At 36.2% G+C, this 16305-nt stretch overlaps 1 protein-coding gene and 1 long non-coding RNA gene across 7 annotated transcripts in view; both read left to right on the top strand.

Moving 5' to 3' along the window:
* LOC149610608 (potassium voltage-gated channel protein Shaw-like) overlaps positions 1 to 16305 on the top strand; it is a 519915-nt gene that overhangs the window by 244002 nt on the left and 259608 nt on the right. The window lies entirely within an intron of this gene.
* Positions 4353 to 8355, top strand: LOC149610619 (uncharacterized). The gene is made up of 3 exons (XR_016376551.1): positions 4353 to 4657; positions 6447 to 6717; positions 6805 to 8355. It is a non-coding gene; the product is annotated as an uncharacterized LOC149610619 (long non-coding RNA).

The following is a 16305-nucleotide window of genomic DNA, read 5'->3' as shown; positions in this document are numbered from 1 at the left end:
TAAAAACACGTACTGTCTCCTACAAAATCCTATATTTTCCTTTAAAAACACGTACTGTCTCCTACAAAATCCTATATTTTCCTTTAAAAACACGTACTGTCTCCTATAAAATCCTATATTTTCCTTTAAAAACACGTACTGTCTCCTATAAAATCCTATATTTTCCTTTAAAAACACGTACTGTCTCCTATAAAATCCTATATTTTCCTATAAAAACACGTACTGTCTCCTATAAAATCCTATATTTTCCTATAAAAACACGTACTGTCTCCTATAAAATCCTATATTTTCCTATAAAAACACGTACTGTCTCCTATAAAATCCTATATTTTCCTATAAAAACACGTACTGTCCCCTATACAATCCTATATTTTCCTTTAAAAACACGTACTGTCTCCTATAAAATCCTATATTTTCCTTTAAAAACACGTACTGTCTCCTATAAAATCCTATATTTTCCTATAAAAACACGTACTGTCCCCTATAAAATCCTATATTTTCCTATAAAAACACGTACTGTCCCCTATAAAATCCTATATTTTCCTATAAAAACACGTACTGTCTCCTATAAAATCCTATATTTTCCTTTAAAAACACGTACTGTCTCCTATAAAATCCTATATTTTCCTATAAAAACGCGTACTGTCTCCTATAAAATCCTATATTTTCCTATAAAACACGTACTGTCTCCTATACCATCCTATATTTTCCTATAAAAGCACATACTGTCTCCTATACTATCCTATAGTTCAAGAAAACAATTCATATTTTTCCTATAAATTAAAATTTTTGGCTGTTTTTATCAGTATATGCTAGACTAATTTAAAAGGTTATATCTTATTACGTGAAGCCACATTTTAGAAAATCAATCTTAAAAAATAATTATGTTAATTCAAAATGGATAAAAATGACAGACAAATAAAAGGCGCGCGTTAGCCGGCTGATATATCGATTTCAAATATTGACTTTTGTTGAACGCGCTCCTGTATTTTTAAAAAGAAGCTATTGAAGGTCAAAGGACACGTAACGTTAAGTCAATACGGAAAAATAATAAAAAATTGTTTCGCGAATATAAAGTTGCTTACATTGCGTCACGCAATTACAGTTAAGATTATTGGTTTGATTTACTAAGCGTAGGTAAAACATAACTAACTTCAGTTGATTATAAGTTGCTGACAATTTAGAGATTAGGGATGTCCCAACGATCTATCTAATTAAAAATTTAAACTAGGTAGACAATGAGATAAAACGCCTTTCTATATTCACACGTAGTCTGGGGCATGCTGGTTAAAAAGTGTTTGGCCTGTATTTAGACTTCAAGGCTGCGTTCATACCGATTCGAACAAATATCGTTCGCGAGTTGCGAGGGAGACAAGTAATTCAATTCAGACGGATTAAGCAACACGAACCAAAGATAAAGCCCCTTTTGATTAACGTTAATATCATTACGAATTGGAACTCTAGACCTAGCACCGTAAATGCGGAAAATTCCAAGTGGTAATACTATATGGGTCGTTGGTGCGAGGAGAAATTTCATTACTCCATTCTAAATGGAAGAGGGTCCAAAAGCGAGTCGTTCTCGAGCTCTGTAGCTGCATACAAAAGCAAATGAGGTATACCTTAATTTAGCTCAGCTACATTTTTTCTGGTCCTCCTCATTTCAGAATGACACTCAAAAGGGTAAGTCACCTGTCCACCTAGTCAAGCTGAATTTTTAGGTACTCGATGTAGTAAAACAAAAATCAAAGGCTTTTCTTGGGTCAGTAAATTTACTAGTACTATAATGTTATTAATGTTAAATAAAATTAAGTTACGAAACTTTGAACAATTGCTGATAAAAGTGTAGTTGAAACCTTAGCGCTGGAAATTTTTGGTTTTGAAAACGAAACACTCAAGATATAACGAAGAGTACCTACATGCAATTTTATCAAACACACACCACAGAACCATGAAATGCGCCAACTATAAATCGTCAAATTTATTTTCTTCAAAAGCAACGCCGAACTTATGAAAAATAGAGTTTTTTGCCAGGAAAATCCCTATCTCGTAATTCAATAATTATTTACAAGTAATTAGGTGGCATTAAATAAATAATTGGGTAAAGGAAATAATTGCCGCTTTAAAAAATACACTACAACACCGAAATCCATTCGTGAAATAGACCGTTTCGATGTACCCTCGGTATTGGGACATACAAGGGTTATGATCCCTTACCTTCTCTGCACAATCTCGTGATCCCAAATCTACAGCGCAGGCGCTAAAAAGCGGGACAAAAGGCAAAGTTTTATACCTGTCTCTTTCCAAATTAGATATGTCAAAGTGGTCTATTATATATAAATTTAATCAAACGTCTCTGTCTGCTGTTTAATATGTCCATTGGCAAGCGTTTTATTCATGGTCAATATGGTCTACCTTGATCATATTCCGTTTCTTTTGGTTTCGTTTTATTCGTTCTTTTTCACTTATCTACCGTCATTTATACAGAGTCAATATTAAATGGTCCAGGAAAACTGTATGAACTAAGGTATACAAGAATTCACTAGGAATATATTATGGCAGAACTCGGTCATTTTCTCACATCATACCCTATTCGCGTTTGCTCCATGGGCTAAATAAACATACTCTTACCTGCCAATTGGAACTTTGCCTAGCTTTTCAAAAGCGAGACTTATCCCCAGTTGGTTGAGCAATTTTTTCATTATCGCTATTGTTTTGGTATCAATCTAGTTATAGATGGAGGAAGCAAAAAAAAGACGGATGGAAGTTTAGAGTGCAATGCGGGAACGAATTTGGAGAACGCGAGAACTGATTCGTATAAAGTAAGCTCCAGTGATTACGTTAATTAAGCGAAAATGCATGGACCTTTGGACCGATGCATCGACGAGGATACTCTTTGCCAAAAACGAAAATTAAAAACTAGGCCTATACCAAATTGGTACTTTCATATATTGATCGGTGCTCAAAAAAGTAGATTAAAGGAACGTTATCAGGCTTTCCAAGTACTGTACCACTTCACCAATACTTCATAATTAGCTTTGAGATGAGTAGAATGTTTTACAGGGAAGCAATACGATTCGTGAAAATTATCTGAAAACATTTTATTGTATATTATTCTTGGTTTATAACGTAACCCGACCGAACCAAACGTGGCCTGATCTAACCGAACCGAACGTAACCTTATGTAAGTGAACCAAACCTAACCCCTGAAATGACCCCTCACATACCATTTTGTCCATCCAAATTCTGTGCTTTTTAAGAAGTATGTATTTTTCCAAAATTAACTTTTTATTCGCCCAATTGACGCTCTGTCGGTTTTATTACAGCACAATTGTCGCTCACCGAATTTTAAATTCTACCAATTTTCCTTCTCCCAATTTTCATTCTTCCACATTGTCGTGCTCCCATTATAGGGTATAGCACACCGAAGAGTCTCGAATACCGTTGCAGTTCATCTAAACTATTTTAGTTATTTTCTCTTCTTCGCTTCACTTTTATTTGCTTTTGCTATATATGATATTTAGGGGGGAATTGTGGTGCTTCAGAGAGAAATAAAGTTGACAAAAACCTCTATTAGAATCGCATCATTAATTCGCTTAACGGGCAAAGCCTCGTATCACTGCCCGGCCTCTTATCCATCAGTCATTTCGAGAGGTTACAAAGATACACAGTCAATTTGCTTCATAAAGTACCACCGGCTTTATGGTAAAAAGTATAGCGAGTGGAATTGGGTTAATACCTTGGATTGATTGGAAAGGAAAACTCCAAAATACCGAAAATAGAAGGCGTATAGTACAATTATTTACATTTTGACTTTCTCTAGAAGTTTCTTTAATAGCAAACAACGGATAAAACTGTTTAACTGGAAAGAGAATAAGACTTTCAAACCTAAACGTTATTGTATACCTTTTGGGTTTGTTCCAAAATACCTTGGAGGAGAGAGGTAAAGTGTAGTAGATATGTTGATGAGCCATATACTGCAATGAAAATCTCCCAGAATACCTTGAGTACGCCGCTATATATTCTTTGGTTGCCTGGAATTGTTAAGTGGTGCCACGTAGCGCCACTTAAAAATAGAAGCTAGTTCTCATGAATAGCTTCTATTTTTAAGAAATAGGGTGCATTGCCGACTTTTTTGTACCGTATGATCCTACCAAAACGCTGAGGATTTTGTTAGGACTTCGTTGCCATTCCGTAGACGAGGGTAAAAAGGCTACTTTATATTTACGCAGATTTAAAATATATCTGACCTCCTTCCGCCATGATAATACTATCCAGAAAAATTTTCTATTTTAGTTCTCAATTTTTGCTATACTTCAATGAAGGCTGCGATGGATTGGTAAAATTAATTTGAAATACTTCACGGGCATCATGTGTCGCTAAGATCCAAAGACCCTGTATGAAGTTGGACTGGACACCTAGTAATGGTTTTTTTTTGTGAGATTGCAGCGAAAACTACCAGAGTGCTAGATTTCGAAATAAAACTTTGGACTACGCCTTTCCTTGGTCACGTGACTCTGATGTATTTAAAAATATTTTACCAACCCGCCTTCTACGGAGTGCCTTTAACACTTTCATGGGGTTCCTTTCAAGAAGAATATAGCTAATGGAGTAGAATTAATGCTTCTCTCAATCTTATATGGTACGAAATAAAACCAGGGTATGTATATATATACGTTAGTGAGGTTTAGCGGAGAGGGTTGACTCGCCTTAATTCAATCTTACTAAATAACCATAAGCTTTTAAAGTTACGGGAGGACCACGCATCAATTCCTCCAAGGTATAAACCGAGGCCTTAAGGCCATTAATTAAAAGCGGGCAGTCAAGGATTCAAAGGGAAAGGGTACGTGTATCTTAATAAATGCAAATAATTTTATGTGGATTCTTGGAAAATAATGAATTTAATATAACGGAGTTTCTAGGAAACATTACAAATTCAAAGAGATATCCTTCCTTCGCTCTCGTAACTGAAGTCTTACAATCTTACGTTCGTAGTAAAGTCTCCAAATTAATTATCTAAATTACTGAAATACATTTTAAATTATACGTACAGATTGTTAAGCTTAATCATGCATGAAATAATATAATCATTATCTTATAATCTATAAGTATTTGTCTGCCGTAGGGTCTTATGGTATCGGTTTTGCCTAAGCAAAAAAATAACGCGACATATTTTAAAACAGCTTAATTTTTAAACTGAAAAAGAATACAGGAATTGGCTACCATAGTAGAGTCGGGTTACGAGCAGAGATATAGATCACATTATGCAATGGTGTCTGTTTACGCTGCCCTCTACATGTTTATGTGGAATTTGTGCTCGTAACAAATATCCTTTCGACCGATACTTATTTAGAATATGATAGCTTTATGGTATTATCTTAATAAGCATTACGTTATAAACACATTAAATAATAAATATTGGTCAAAAGGCTTACGTGTATGCGGAGAGAATATATCAAGAGGAATTAAAACTAAGCCTTAGAAAGTTCCTCTTCTACTTTTTTTTTGGTTTTTGGTCAACTCGGTTAAATTTCTAAAAATGTATAGACACGAAGAAAATGTTCAAAAAGTTTGGCTTCATTGTTATTTATATGATAAAAACGAACGTTTTTACAAAGACAACAAAGTTAAACAAAATCGTTGCGTTGCTATTGGTGCAATTTCAGAATGAAAGGTAAGCCTTGGTCTCCACAATGGAGCTTGCCCTCTTTCATATTAAACGTTTCAGTGAAAACGGTTTGCTGTCGTTTTTTTTTTTGAGAAATTTTCCGCAAAATTATGCGGAATATTTTTTACGGTTCCGTGAAATTTGGTCGGTGAAAACCAGCCTTAACAAATTAATAATTCGAAACCCTCCCCATGCACGACAAATAGCCTAATTCTTTATTTTACATTCTGAAAACACATATTAAACATTGTTTCTCCTTAACAAAAAACAATACGTTCTGACTTGAAATGAAAGCGAACACAGTCTCAAATTACGTTACAATGAGGATAATGTACATAACAACGATTTGTTAAGCAACAGTTTCGTCACCCCTTCCCACAGTAATAATTACACTTACACAAATCCCGCCACCACATTACGTAATTTATGAATAGCCCCATTTAGAAATAGATTCCGACAAGTTAACAAGGATAAAAATATAATTTTGGTCGGTAGAGTTTGTAATAACTACTTTTTTGTAAGTTTTGATACGATTTGATGTTTGTCCATCCCATTTTTATTTTCCTGATAATAAGTGATAAAAGTTTCGAAAGAATAGTTTTAAATATTTTTTATATCATGGTGAATATATATTTAGTCGTAAAACGTTAGAAAAAAGACATCAAAAGAAAGAATGGCCTTTAGGCTATAAAAGATTGAAAGTAGGTCGACGCAGCCTTACCTTCATCCGCGCATCTCAAAAGAACTCTTAATTAAAACCGATCTCAACGCTTTTTAACAGCTTCAACGTTGCAAGTATCATAAAAAGAGTCAAACCTAGACAAAGAGCTTGGTGCATCAAAAAAAAATGTTGCATCAAGAATCCATACTTAGAATCAGCAAGAATACAATTTTCCACGCTGATCTAATTCAGCGAAGGGGAAGTGCATTTAGCAAGATTGAAACAACCTAAACTAGTCGAAATTAAGTTCACCACGATTTGTACCCACTTCGAAAAAATTATGAAATTGTGAATAGGACAATACGATTTGGTAAAATACGAATTATGCATGGTATTAAATTATATTTTATGTTAGAATTTGTTATTACTTTGATTACGAAAAGTTGAATTAATTGTTCTTGTAATGCAACCCGTATAGTTTTTGAACACTGGGCCTTTGTCAGTTTGAGCGGTTAAATAACAATGCAAACGTCTCCGAACTTACAAGACTAGAAAGTTCTATAAGGTGGAAATGTCCAGCCCTCGCAAACACCCTAAAGAGTCAATGATATTCGATGAAAATCAATTAAGTGAAAGTGAAGAAATACCTGTGTGAATAGAGTTTTGTGAATCTGTTTCAAATTAAATTGTGTCGAAAACGTTTACATCATTTTATCTAAAAAAATTAACTAATTTATTAATAATAACACTATCCGTATCACTATAAATTAATTCCCGTGACAATCTTTAACGACAATATAACTTTTCCATAGCCCGATAAGACTTATTTTCACAAGAAAACTGTCCGCCCACACTCTGGGGAATACATGATCCAGGAACGTAATAAACACTAGGTTCGTAAAGTCATTCTCCGTTGAAATAAATTGGTCAGAGCTAGACTCCTTTTACCGCCCAATAAATTTCTTCTCCCCTACGGAGACAGCATCTTTCAATAAACCCCATCCACAGCATCGTCCGCAGAGTAGGAGCTAAATATTTGGCCTTGCGAATGAGGTGAGGAGTAAAAATATATAGGCAAAAAGTTCGTTCGAAGTCGGACGAGAAGAAAAGTCCTTAACCTGAATCGGGATATTTTTACATCCCTTCACGATCCTAAATCATGAATCAAACATTACCCCGAACGAAAATGCCTTTTCTTTCGTACCTAACAGTCTTGTTCGCCCATTCAGCTTAAGCCTACTCTCATCAACGTGGCAGTAGGTGTACGTCATCGTATGACTATGGATATGACATATACGTCCACATAGACAGGGAGAAGTATTTACACCACGAGCATAAACACCCTCTGTTGGGGCAGAAGTGACTTAAATTAATAGGTTCCTCCAGGGGTAGGTTTAATTTTAGAAGTAGGAATGGAGAACAGGGTAATCTGGGCGCGCGTCAAAGTCCCGGACCCCCTTCCCCGGGACAGTGGAGGGTATGAAAGAAGAGGCGGGTCATAGCGACAGAGGTAAAAAGGAATTTGGTATTTTTCGCCGTCCCCGTCAGCAACGTCATCAAAACGTAGTTTAAGTGAGCCAATAAGATAATTTAAACTTTTCGTTACATGTTGGAGGGAGGGGCTCTATACTGGGCTATGAGTCGGACTGAAGTAAATACTAACCGTTCTCCATTCCTACGTCTAAAATTAAATCAATCCCTGGTTCCTCCTTGTCATTGAATATTGAGTTACTATTTTGGGCTCTTTCTATAACAGACCACGTACAATTTTTGTTTCACTGATTGCGCAACTACAGCCAAAACAATTTTAACAATCAATATAATCATGCGGGGCAGTTGATAGTTCGAGTTTGCTGAAACGGATGGCGCTTGCCACACGATAAGCGACAACCAAGTATTCCCGGTCTCCCGTTGTTGCCAGTCCAAGTAGCGCCGTACAATGTCTTCCTTTTTCCACTCCTCTCTGGTAAAACGTTACTGTTATTAGTCCTTACCCAAGTGCATAAAATTAGAATAAAATATTGATCGGTTTTTTAACCTACTATGGTATGGCTAATTTAATAGTAAAGGAATATAATTAGAATACGAGATAAAAATTGTAGCATCAATATCTAAGATGCCTCTATCTATAAATATTTCTTAATTTTAGGTGGGGTGAAGTTAGTTCTAATATAAAACTCTTCAAAAAATACGGATCAAATCTCATTTCGTAAGTCCTTACTTCATTCACATATGGTTCGGCGCTTAAATTAGTTCTCCTTCAAGCATTAAATTAACGGCTTTTACCTCTCCTATATTTATTTAAAGGGATGGTGAAATATCTCAGTAGCTAATTCTCCATAAAAATGAGTAAACTTGTAACGCGAAAAAAAACCCAGCTGAGATTTGCTTCTGTTAACGCCATTAAAACTTTCAAGTTGATCACAACGATTCAATTATCAAATCTAGCAGCTTTAACTATTAGCAGTTACGTTAGTTGATACACTTAAATGTTAAAGATCAAGCAGACAAAGTTAAGGTTCACGAACTGCGATCAGAGCTTTTGAAAGCCAAAGAACACATGAAACATGTAGCCTAACACCAACAGCCAAAATAGCTTTTCTAAATAACACATCAAGCCAAATTCTCATGATCAATATGTTTTCCACCATCCCATTAAACCCTATACTTGTGCTGAATTAGATTATACCTTGATCCCAACATACAAGAAATGAATTCCCCAAAAGCTGGTTGGTTGCTTGTGGCTTACGTCTTTAGCTAGTTCCCCGAAAAGTTCCGACTTCATTTCTTATTCGCCCCCAAAGATGTCAGAAACACGCTCACTCGATTTGCTCGAGATGGATCACCCCCTCAGTTTTTCCTGCCAAAGCCTAGGCATATATAAAGATGCTAAAGGCTCGCTCGCGGCCGCTGACCATCCAGGCACCCACAGTATACCGCACAGAAGAAAAAATTCCATCCAAAGGATCGAATAGAAAAAAGTATTAAAAGACATCGACCAAGAAAATCCGAACTCCAATACCTCTAGACAAATAATATTTCATAGGGCAAAGCACATACATTTTATACCACACCGATGTTGAGTTAAAATAGGAAAAACAAATATGGTGTTCCAAGCAATACAACGAAGGAAAACCGTTTCCGGTACAGTTATCAGCTTCAATCTGTAGAGGAATTACAGAACATGTTTCACTTTATGGCCTGTACATAATTTCGGTTGATTATTGAAGTTCAACTTTTAGGATAGCAAAGATTTTTCTAGATCGTAATAGATGCTTCAAAAAATTTTCATCAGAGTTTCAACAAGGACTTAGGATCCGACACTTGGCCAGGAGATGTAGCTTCGGTGCAAGATAGACAACATATCTAACTTTGCACTATTGAAGAAAGCGTTGCCTTCCGGCTCACACGATGAAACTTTCGGCGCATGCGCTTATATTGAATTTGGCATTGACTATTTAATTTTTTGCTTGACGCAACCCGTTTTTAACCGACCGACCAGAAATTTTTCCTTCAATGTTTCACCTCTTCGAAGGTGAAACCACTGAGTTCTTGTTGAAAGACCCATTTAAAAGACTTCATTTCCACCCAAAAAAATTATTGTACGCGTGAAAAATTATTTTGTCTAACTAATATACCTCAAAAATTGGCCGGAAAAGTTCGCTTCATTGTAGACTTTTTGAGTTCAAGAAAAAAAGTCATAAATCTGGAAACTTTTCACTCGGAAACTTCCAGAAATACTTTATATACACTTGAATTTTTTTATTCTTAGACTTTATTCTTTCCTGCTTTCTGAGATCTCTTTCTCGCGCTGGGGAGCTTCGTGATTCTATTCTCCAGAGTTCAAAAAAAAGTTATACATCGGCTGGTCGGCTAAGACTACCTCGAGATGCAGAAAGTTATACCCACTTTCCGCGCAGTTTCCTATTACTTCCTAGGAAACTGGAACGACATAAAACTCCGGGAAATAATGGGAGAAAAGCTCGAGAGAAAAACAAGAAACATTCCATTATGTAATATTATAACTACGTGTGTTAACCAAACTCTGTAAACAAATATCACCGAATAACATTAAACCTCACAGATTTTGAGGATAGGTGGAATTGAATGCAAATAGAAAATATCACACGCAACCCTTTCGACGAGTCTAAGAGGGAAAGGCGCGGGGGTAAAACTCTGCTTTCCATCTCGCTTTTTAGCGCCTGCGCTGTAAGCGTTTTGGATCTGAGAGTGCGCAAACACGGCACTGGAGCAACCCCCTTGTATCTCCCGATGCTAAGGGTTGCCTACCCCTCTTTTCCCGTCGAAAGGGTGTATTAGAAAATTTCACATGTAAATAAGCACCGTTCCTGATATATTGACACCAATCCAATAGCTTAAAATCCTTCAGTTAGTGGGCAGTAGAAGTGTGGCCTCCTTTCATCATTCAAACTGGAATTGGATGAGGTGTGGGCCTACGGGATTAGCCAAGATCTAAGCGATGCAAGAAAGTGTAGGCTACAATTCTACCAACTCTTTTTTCCCACTATGAGTTCGTAGCTAGTGGCAGTTCTTTTCTTAACTCCGTTAAGGTTTTTTTCGTGTTCCGATCTCCACAAACACGCACACAAACTCCGATTCTAACTTCTACGAAGTGATTATGTTATCACACGCGTAGATAGGAACCTCAATTTCTTGCTACTGCGGTGTTATATTATATTCTAGAACATCTACGGTTTTTTATTATATATTATCAAATAGGATAGTAGCAAAAGCACGAATATTCCTTTACAACACCAAAAAAGCCGGAAAGAATAGAATCACCGATAATTGTAGAACCAGTTCCAATCAACTTAAAAAAAGCAATGAGATATTGTGATCATAAATGGGTTCGAGTTCCTTGTGGTGGTTTTTATAAAATTACAAGCTTCGTTTATTAAAAATAATATAATTAATATTAAACGCCAACTTTTGACAATTTGAAAATTTATAGAATATTGAAGGAAGATGTTCGGCTAGTTTCATTACTTCATGATGCAAATGTTGATTTGCCAATCTAAAGCCATTAAAATGAATTTCGTTGTCAAGTTTAGCCCTTTAAACACAAAAGAAATCCGAGTAAAGGGCCGTTTGATGAAAAAAGCATGTTATACATTAGAACTATCTGTCTCTAACTTACACAACTCAATTGGAATGTAGATTGTTTTTAGTGTAATAATTTTCATCATAGCCGATTAAAAATGTATATTTTAAGTTACTTTCCCAAAGTAAACCATAAACCTTGTAAAAAAATAAGTAAGTCTTTCATATCGTCATTCACCCTTTCTTTCCCAACGGGTCCAATAATAATGTATAGCAGAAATAAAAATAGGAATCTCTTCCCTAATGTTATTGAATCCCTCCCAGTTTCTCCGCATTCATTCCCTTTCAACAATGAATATCTGGAGAAAAAAAAAAGCAAAAAAGACGACGATGAGCAAAACAGAAGCTCGACATCTTTTCCTTTTGGTAAAATGATAGAGAGAAAGGGATGATGGTAGGATGTAGAAATCCCGCCGGTGGCGCGTATGGACGACGAAAGAGCGTAGATAAAGGATCTTGGAGTATTGGTAAGACACGTAGGAGGTAGCGTTAGTAGTGGGAAGCGTATAGTTCGTGGCCAGGGGCTTCTTTGTTTGCTCAGCGTTGGGCAAATCTCGATGAGCACCTGACACAGACTCCCGTCAACCGATATTGGTTTCGCGCAAAGAAAAAAGTCAATACGTCGATTGGCCAGCCACGCCGGTTCTCGATCTCCAACCAAAATGGACTACTTAAGTTATAGGGCCAAGAATATGATGTAGCTTTTTTAAATGACCAAATAGATTTGTGGTCTACAGTAACTACAGTGTTTTTGAAAGTATAATCTGAGTTCACATAGTGACGACCATATTCAAACCTAAGATCAATAATTCCTGGATATGAAAGGTAAGCAAAACCGGCCGTTTTCAAGCAGTATCGCCATGTTACGTACTTGCCGCGATATACTCTTTTCTATCCAGGAATTATTAATCTGAATTGAAACCTACTCAAGCTAATTTCATTAAGTAATTTGAAAGTTCCTATGTTAGTGCCTCCAAAATTATTTATTACTTCACAAATTTTCCACGATACCAGTCCCTGTGAAATAAACGTGCCATCGCATCAACCAGATCCAATTCGTATCCACTAAAGAATGAAGAAATAAACGGTGGACAATACCCATGATATTGTCCACGGAACATAGCCGAATAAAGTCAGGTTTACCAAACCCAGATTTTCTCTGGCTCTTTCTCTAACAATGTATATGAATCTCAATCAGTCTTGTTCCATGGACGTAATAGCTCTTATGTCACCTTGAGTTTCTATCACTCTAAAATTCGTGTAAGCTTCAACGATATTGCCTTGAAAACTGGTCTTGAAATAGGATTCCCTTATGAGAGACTACTTCCTTTCGACAGCCACGAATCAAACCGCCCACGCTCGAGCTTAAGGGTAGAATTGCACACTTATGATGAAGAAAAGACGCGCTAGCTATAAATATCACTTGAGCGTTCGCAGGAGGACTGAAATAAATGGTTCTGAAATCGAGAGATCGTCAAAAAAACTAAAGTAAAAATACATATTTTTTCCGTATAGTGTAGTCGAAAATGCTATTGGTAAAACTATCGTAGCAAGGATTTCGAACATTTACTAAAACCCAAAGTATAAGCAAGAATCCTTGCGAGATCTGAGAATTTCCACGCATAAACAAACAGCAAAGTTCAACGAGGTGAACACCAACAACAACAAAATAAATTTGATAATTAAAAATTTCACATTCAATTCAAAACACTATAGTTTTCCTTATTTTGACATTGATGAATTGAAGTTTACAATATGATCGATTAACACCAAAAAAGGTTGTTTTAAATAAATCTAAGTCAAAAGAGTTAGAACACTTTAGTTAAAGGAGATATTTAACGTGATTTTAATAATTTATTTAAAATTTGAGACATTTCGGGCCACGGCTCGTCATTTTAAATATCGTGACATCAATAGCTATGATTAACCTGTATAAAACTAAGTCAGTTATAGAAAGAGTCTCGAAACTATGATTAAGGGTGTAAAATATATTAAGTTTATAAACAGAATAATTTGAGTTCAATAGTAAAATATCGACCAGACTATTTTAAATTTAATGTTTTCCAACGAAATGATATTTCGTTGTTGGCTGATCTATTAGAACAGTAGCTTATGGAATATTGATCCCAGCCGTCTGTATTTTCCGAGCTACTTTTGGTCTATCTTCTTCCCGCCCAAAAACCCAATCGTTTATTGCGCTGGCTGTGTTTATACCCAAACCTTTAGCATTATGATAAAAGGATCGGCTTTCAAATTACGCTCAAGGTTCTCTTTTTTCACTTTCCATAGAAATTAGAATAAAAGGGTCGTTTGCTCCGTGTTTTATATGGTCGAATATTTTTTCCTATAATAGTTATATATATACTTATAGCTTGGCTGAAAAAGCCGATCACTGCGGCCCACATACATTATATGGACAAAGCCAACAATACTGTCGGAATATCGACTTTACCAAACAAAAGATCCGAATGAATCTATACTTCTTAATATTATAAAGAAGTAGTACTTGTTTATTTGTTTGTATGAAGGGGATATCTCTGTAACTACTAAACTGATTCTAAAAATATTTCCCTAATAAAAATTAAAATCCCTGAGTAATGTCGGCTATATATTATTTTGATTAAAAGAAAACCAGTTTGAATTGAAAATATCAATATTTGTAAATCATGTTGGCCCAAAACTGATTAGATACAACGAGCACTTCCCATTCCCTATAATCACCTTAAGGCCAAAGTGTAAGCTCGAACTGTCATTACCTCGACAACTAATTTCATTAGCTCCATGAGCAATTAGGCTATACTTTAATTTTAAATAAATTAGTAATCTCAATATTTGTTAATCAACTCCGAAGAAGAAGCGCTTCTTTGCCTCTTTAACAGCATTCTCTCAACAAATGGTTGGATATACGTGAAAATAATGTATTCACTAACACAAAGCTACACTGAGTGATATAAGCTACATTTTATTTTGATAGAAACCAGTTTTTAATTCGAAATATCAATACTTGTACATCAAGTCGCAACGAAAAGAGCTGCTCAGTCACTTTATACGCGTTCGTTCACCAAATGGTTGGATATACGTGAACACAATGTACCCATTTCATATAACATTTTGATAGAAGTTCTAATTATGCGCGAGCGACGCCTCGGGTAACAGCTAGTTGTACATAAGCGTATGAACCAGCTTTGATTGGAATAAAAGATAAATTTAAACCTACCTACCCCTACTACCGAATTTCTTCTGTAAAAATGCAGAATAAAAAAATTGTAAAAAATGTAAAGAATGGGTTCTAGAAACCCAATTTATTAGACTCGCACGCTGGTGCTACCGTACTAAGACTTGAAAAGAAAGGTTCTACCATACATATATAGCCAAAGCTTTTTTCTTTCGTTTCCTCGCTCGCTACACTTACCAACTGCGTGCTTGCACGTATAAGAGAAAGGGATCTTGAAGGAAAAGAAAAATCCTGAATAGAATATCCAAAAGTTCTTTCACGCACCTATAATAGGTTTCTTTAAAACCCGCTGCTACGACGAAAAACGCGAGCAACTATTTTCGCCATATTTTCATTACATTACGCAGTTTTTACGTCGAGGAGGTCTAGAAAAGAGCGTAGACTCAAGCCGCCACTACTGGAAATGCATTTCAGTTCCGAAGTTCATTTTCTAACTATAGGAAGAATATTAGCAGAAATGACGTTATGGCGCTAAAACGAATTTCGCTACAGTAAAAGCAAACAGAAATAACTTACAGTAAAATAGTAATAAGAACGACATTTGATCCATGTAGCCTCTAAAGCTATGTTCACACTTGAACGGGAATCGGATGACAGCTCGTTTGCCCAACTAGCTTTTAAACCCTCTTCTTTGCTAGTTCGCAGCGATTTCAACAGCCTCGGCTCACGCCTTAAGACGCTTCTGTTAGTGCTGTCTGCTTATCTTTTCGTTGGTGTTGCCTGCGAAGGCGTGTGAAAATACCCTTAATACTCATGACATATGATATACCCCTGAAAACTATAAACTAGCTTCCAAACACTCTTTAAGTTGGTGCAAGAAGCAACTTCAAGAAACCGCGTTTGTAATTAGCTTCTCGAGTATCAGTTTTGTTCACACTTTACTTTGGAAGCGTTTTGAATCGCTTCGAACCAGTTTCCCCATGTAAGTCTGAACATGGCTTTAGTAAACGAAAAACTATGTACTGCCCCCCTTCCGCGGTAAAGAGAGAAACTCGCGGATGAATACTGAGCTAGTATGTAGGCAAACCGAATTACATTTACCTGCAGGTTTGCACTACAAAATCTGTTATAACCAAGAAACAAAAATATTATAACGCTTTGAATGGCTCAAAAACGCTGTAGTATTTTCGTCGGAGGGAAAGTAGATCCATTGGTCGACTAAAGAAGCTAGAGACTTGGCGTCGTATACATGATACTGGGGACTGCACCATTTCAATTACCTGTGGCAATGCGAGTAAAAGATAAAGCCTTGTAAGTATGGTTTTCATGGGACCGAATTATGGAGCAAAAATTCGTTTTCCCGTCGTAAAAACATGCCTTTCGCAACACCAAGGTATTTTCACGCAGCTGAAATCTGATATACAGGAAAAGGGGCAGGAGGCCAAATGATGTATACTTAAAGTGGATGATTTTCTTATGATATTACTAATATTAGAATCAATTTCTTTCTCACTCGCTAACCACAGTTTCGCTAGTTGGCATTTCTTGGTCCACAATTTTCGGCACAACAGTGTTCATACACAGTTTTGCCAATAACGGAGGGTGAAAGGTAAAGGCCGTGTATTGTATCGCGAGCAAAGGTCATATTTTGTGGATAGCCCCCCGGCGTGTGGGGCAAGTTTA

Source organism: Phalangium opilio, unplaced genomic scaffold (genome assembly GCF_054372755.1).
Source record: "Phalangium opilio isolate 3A_F unplaced genomic scaffold, DU_Popi_V2 ptg000329l_1, whole genome shotgun sequence".
Lineage (NCBI taxonomy): Eukaryota > Metazoa > Arthropoda > Arachnida > Opiliones > Phalangiidae > Phalangium > Phalangium opilio.
This window is presented reverse-complemented; position numbering and strand designations above follow the sequence as displayed.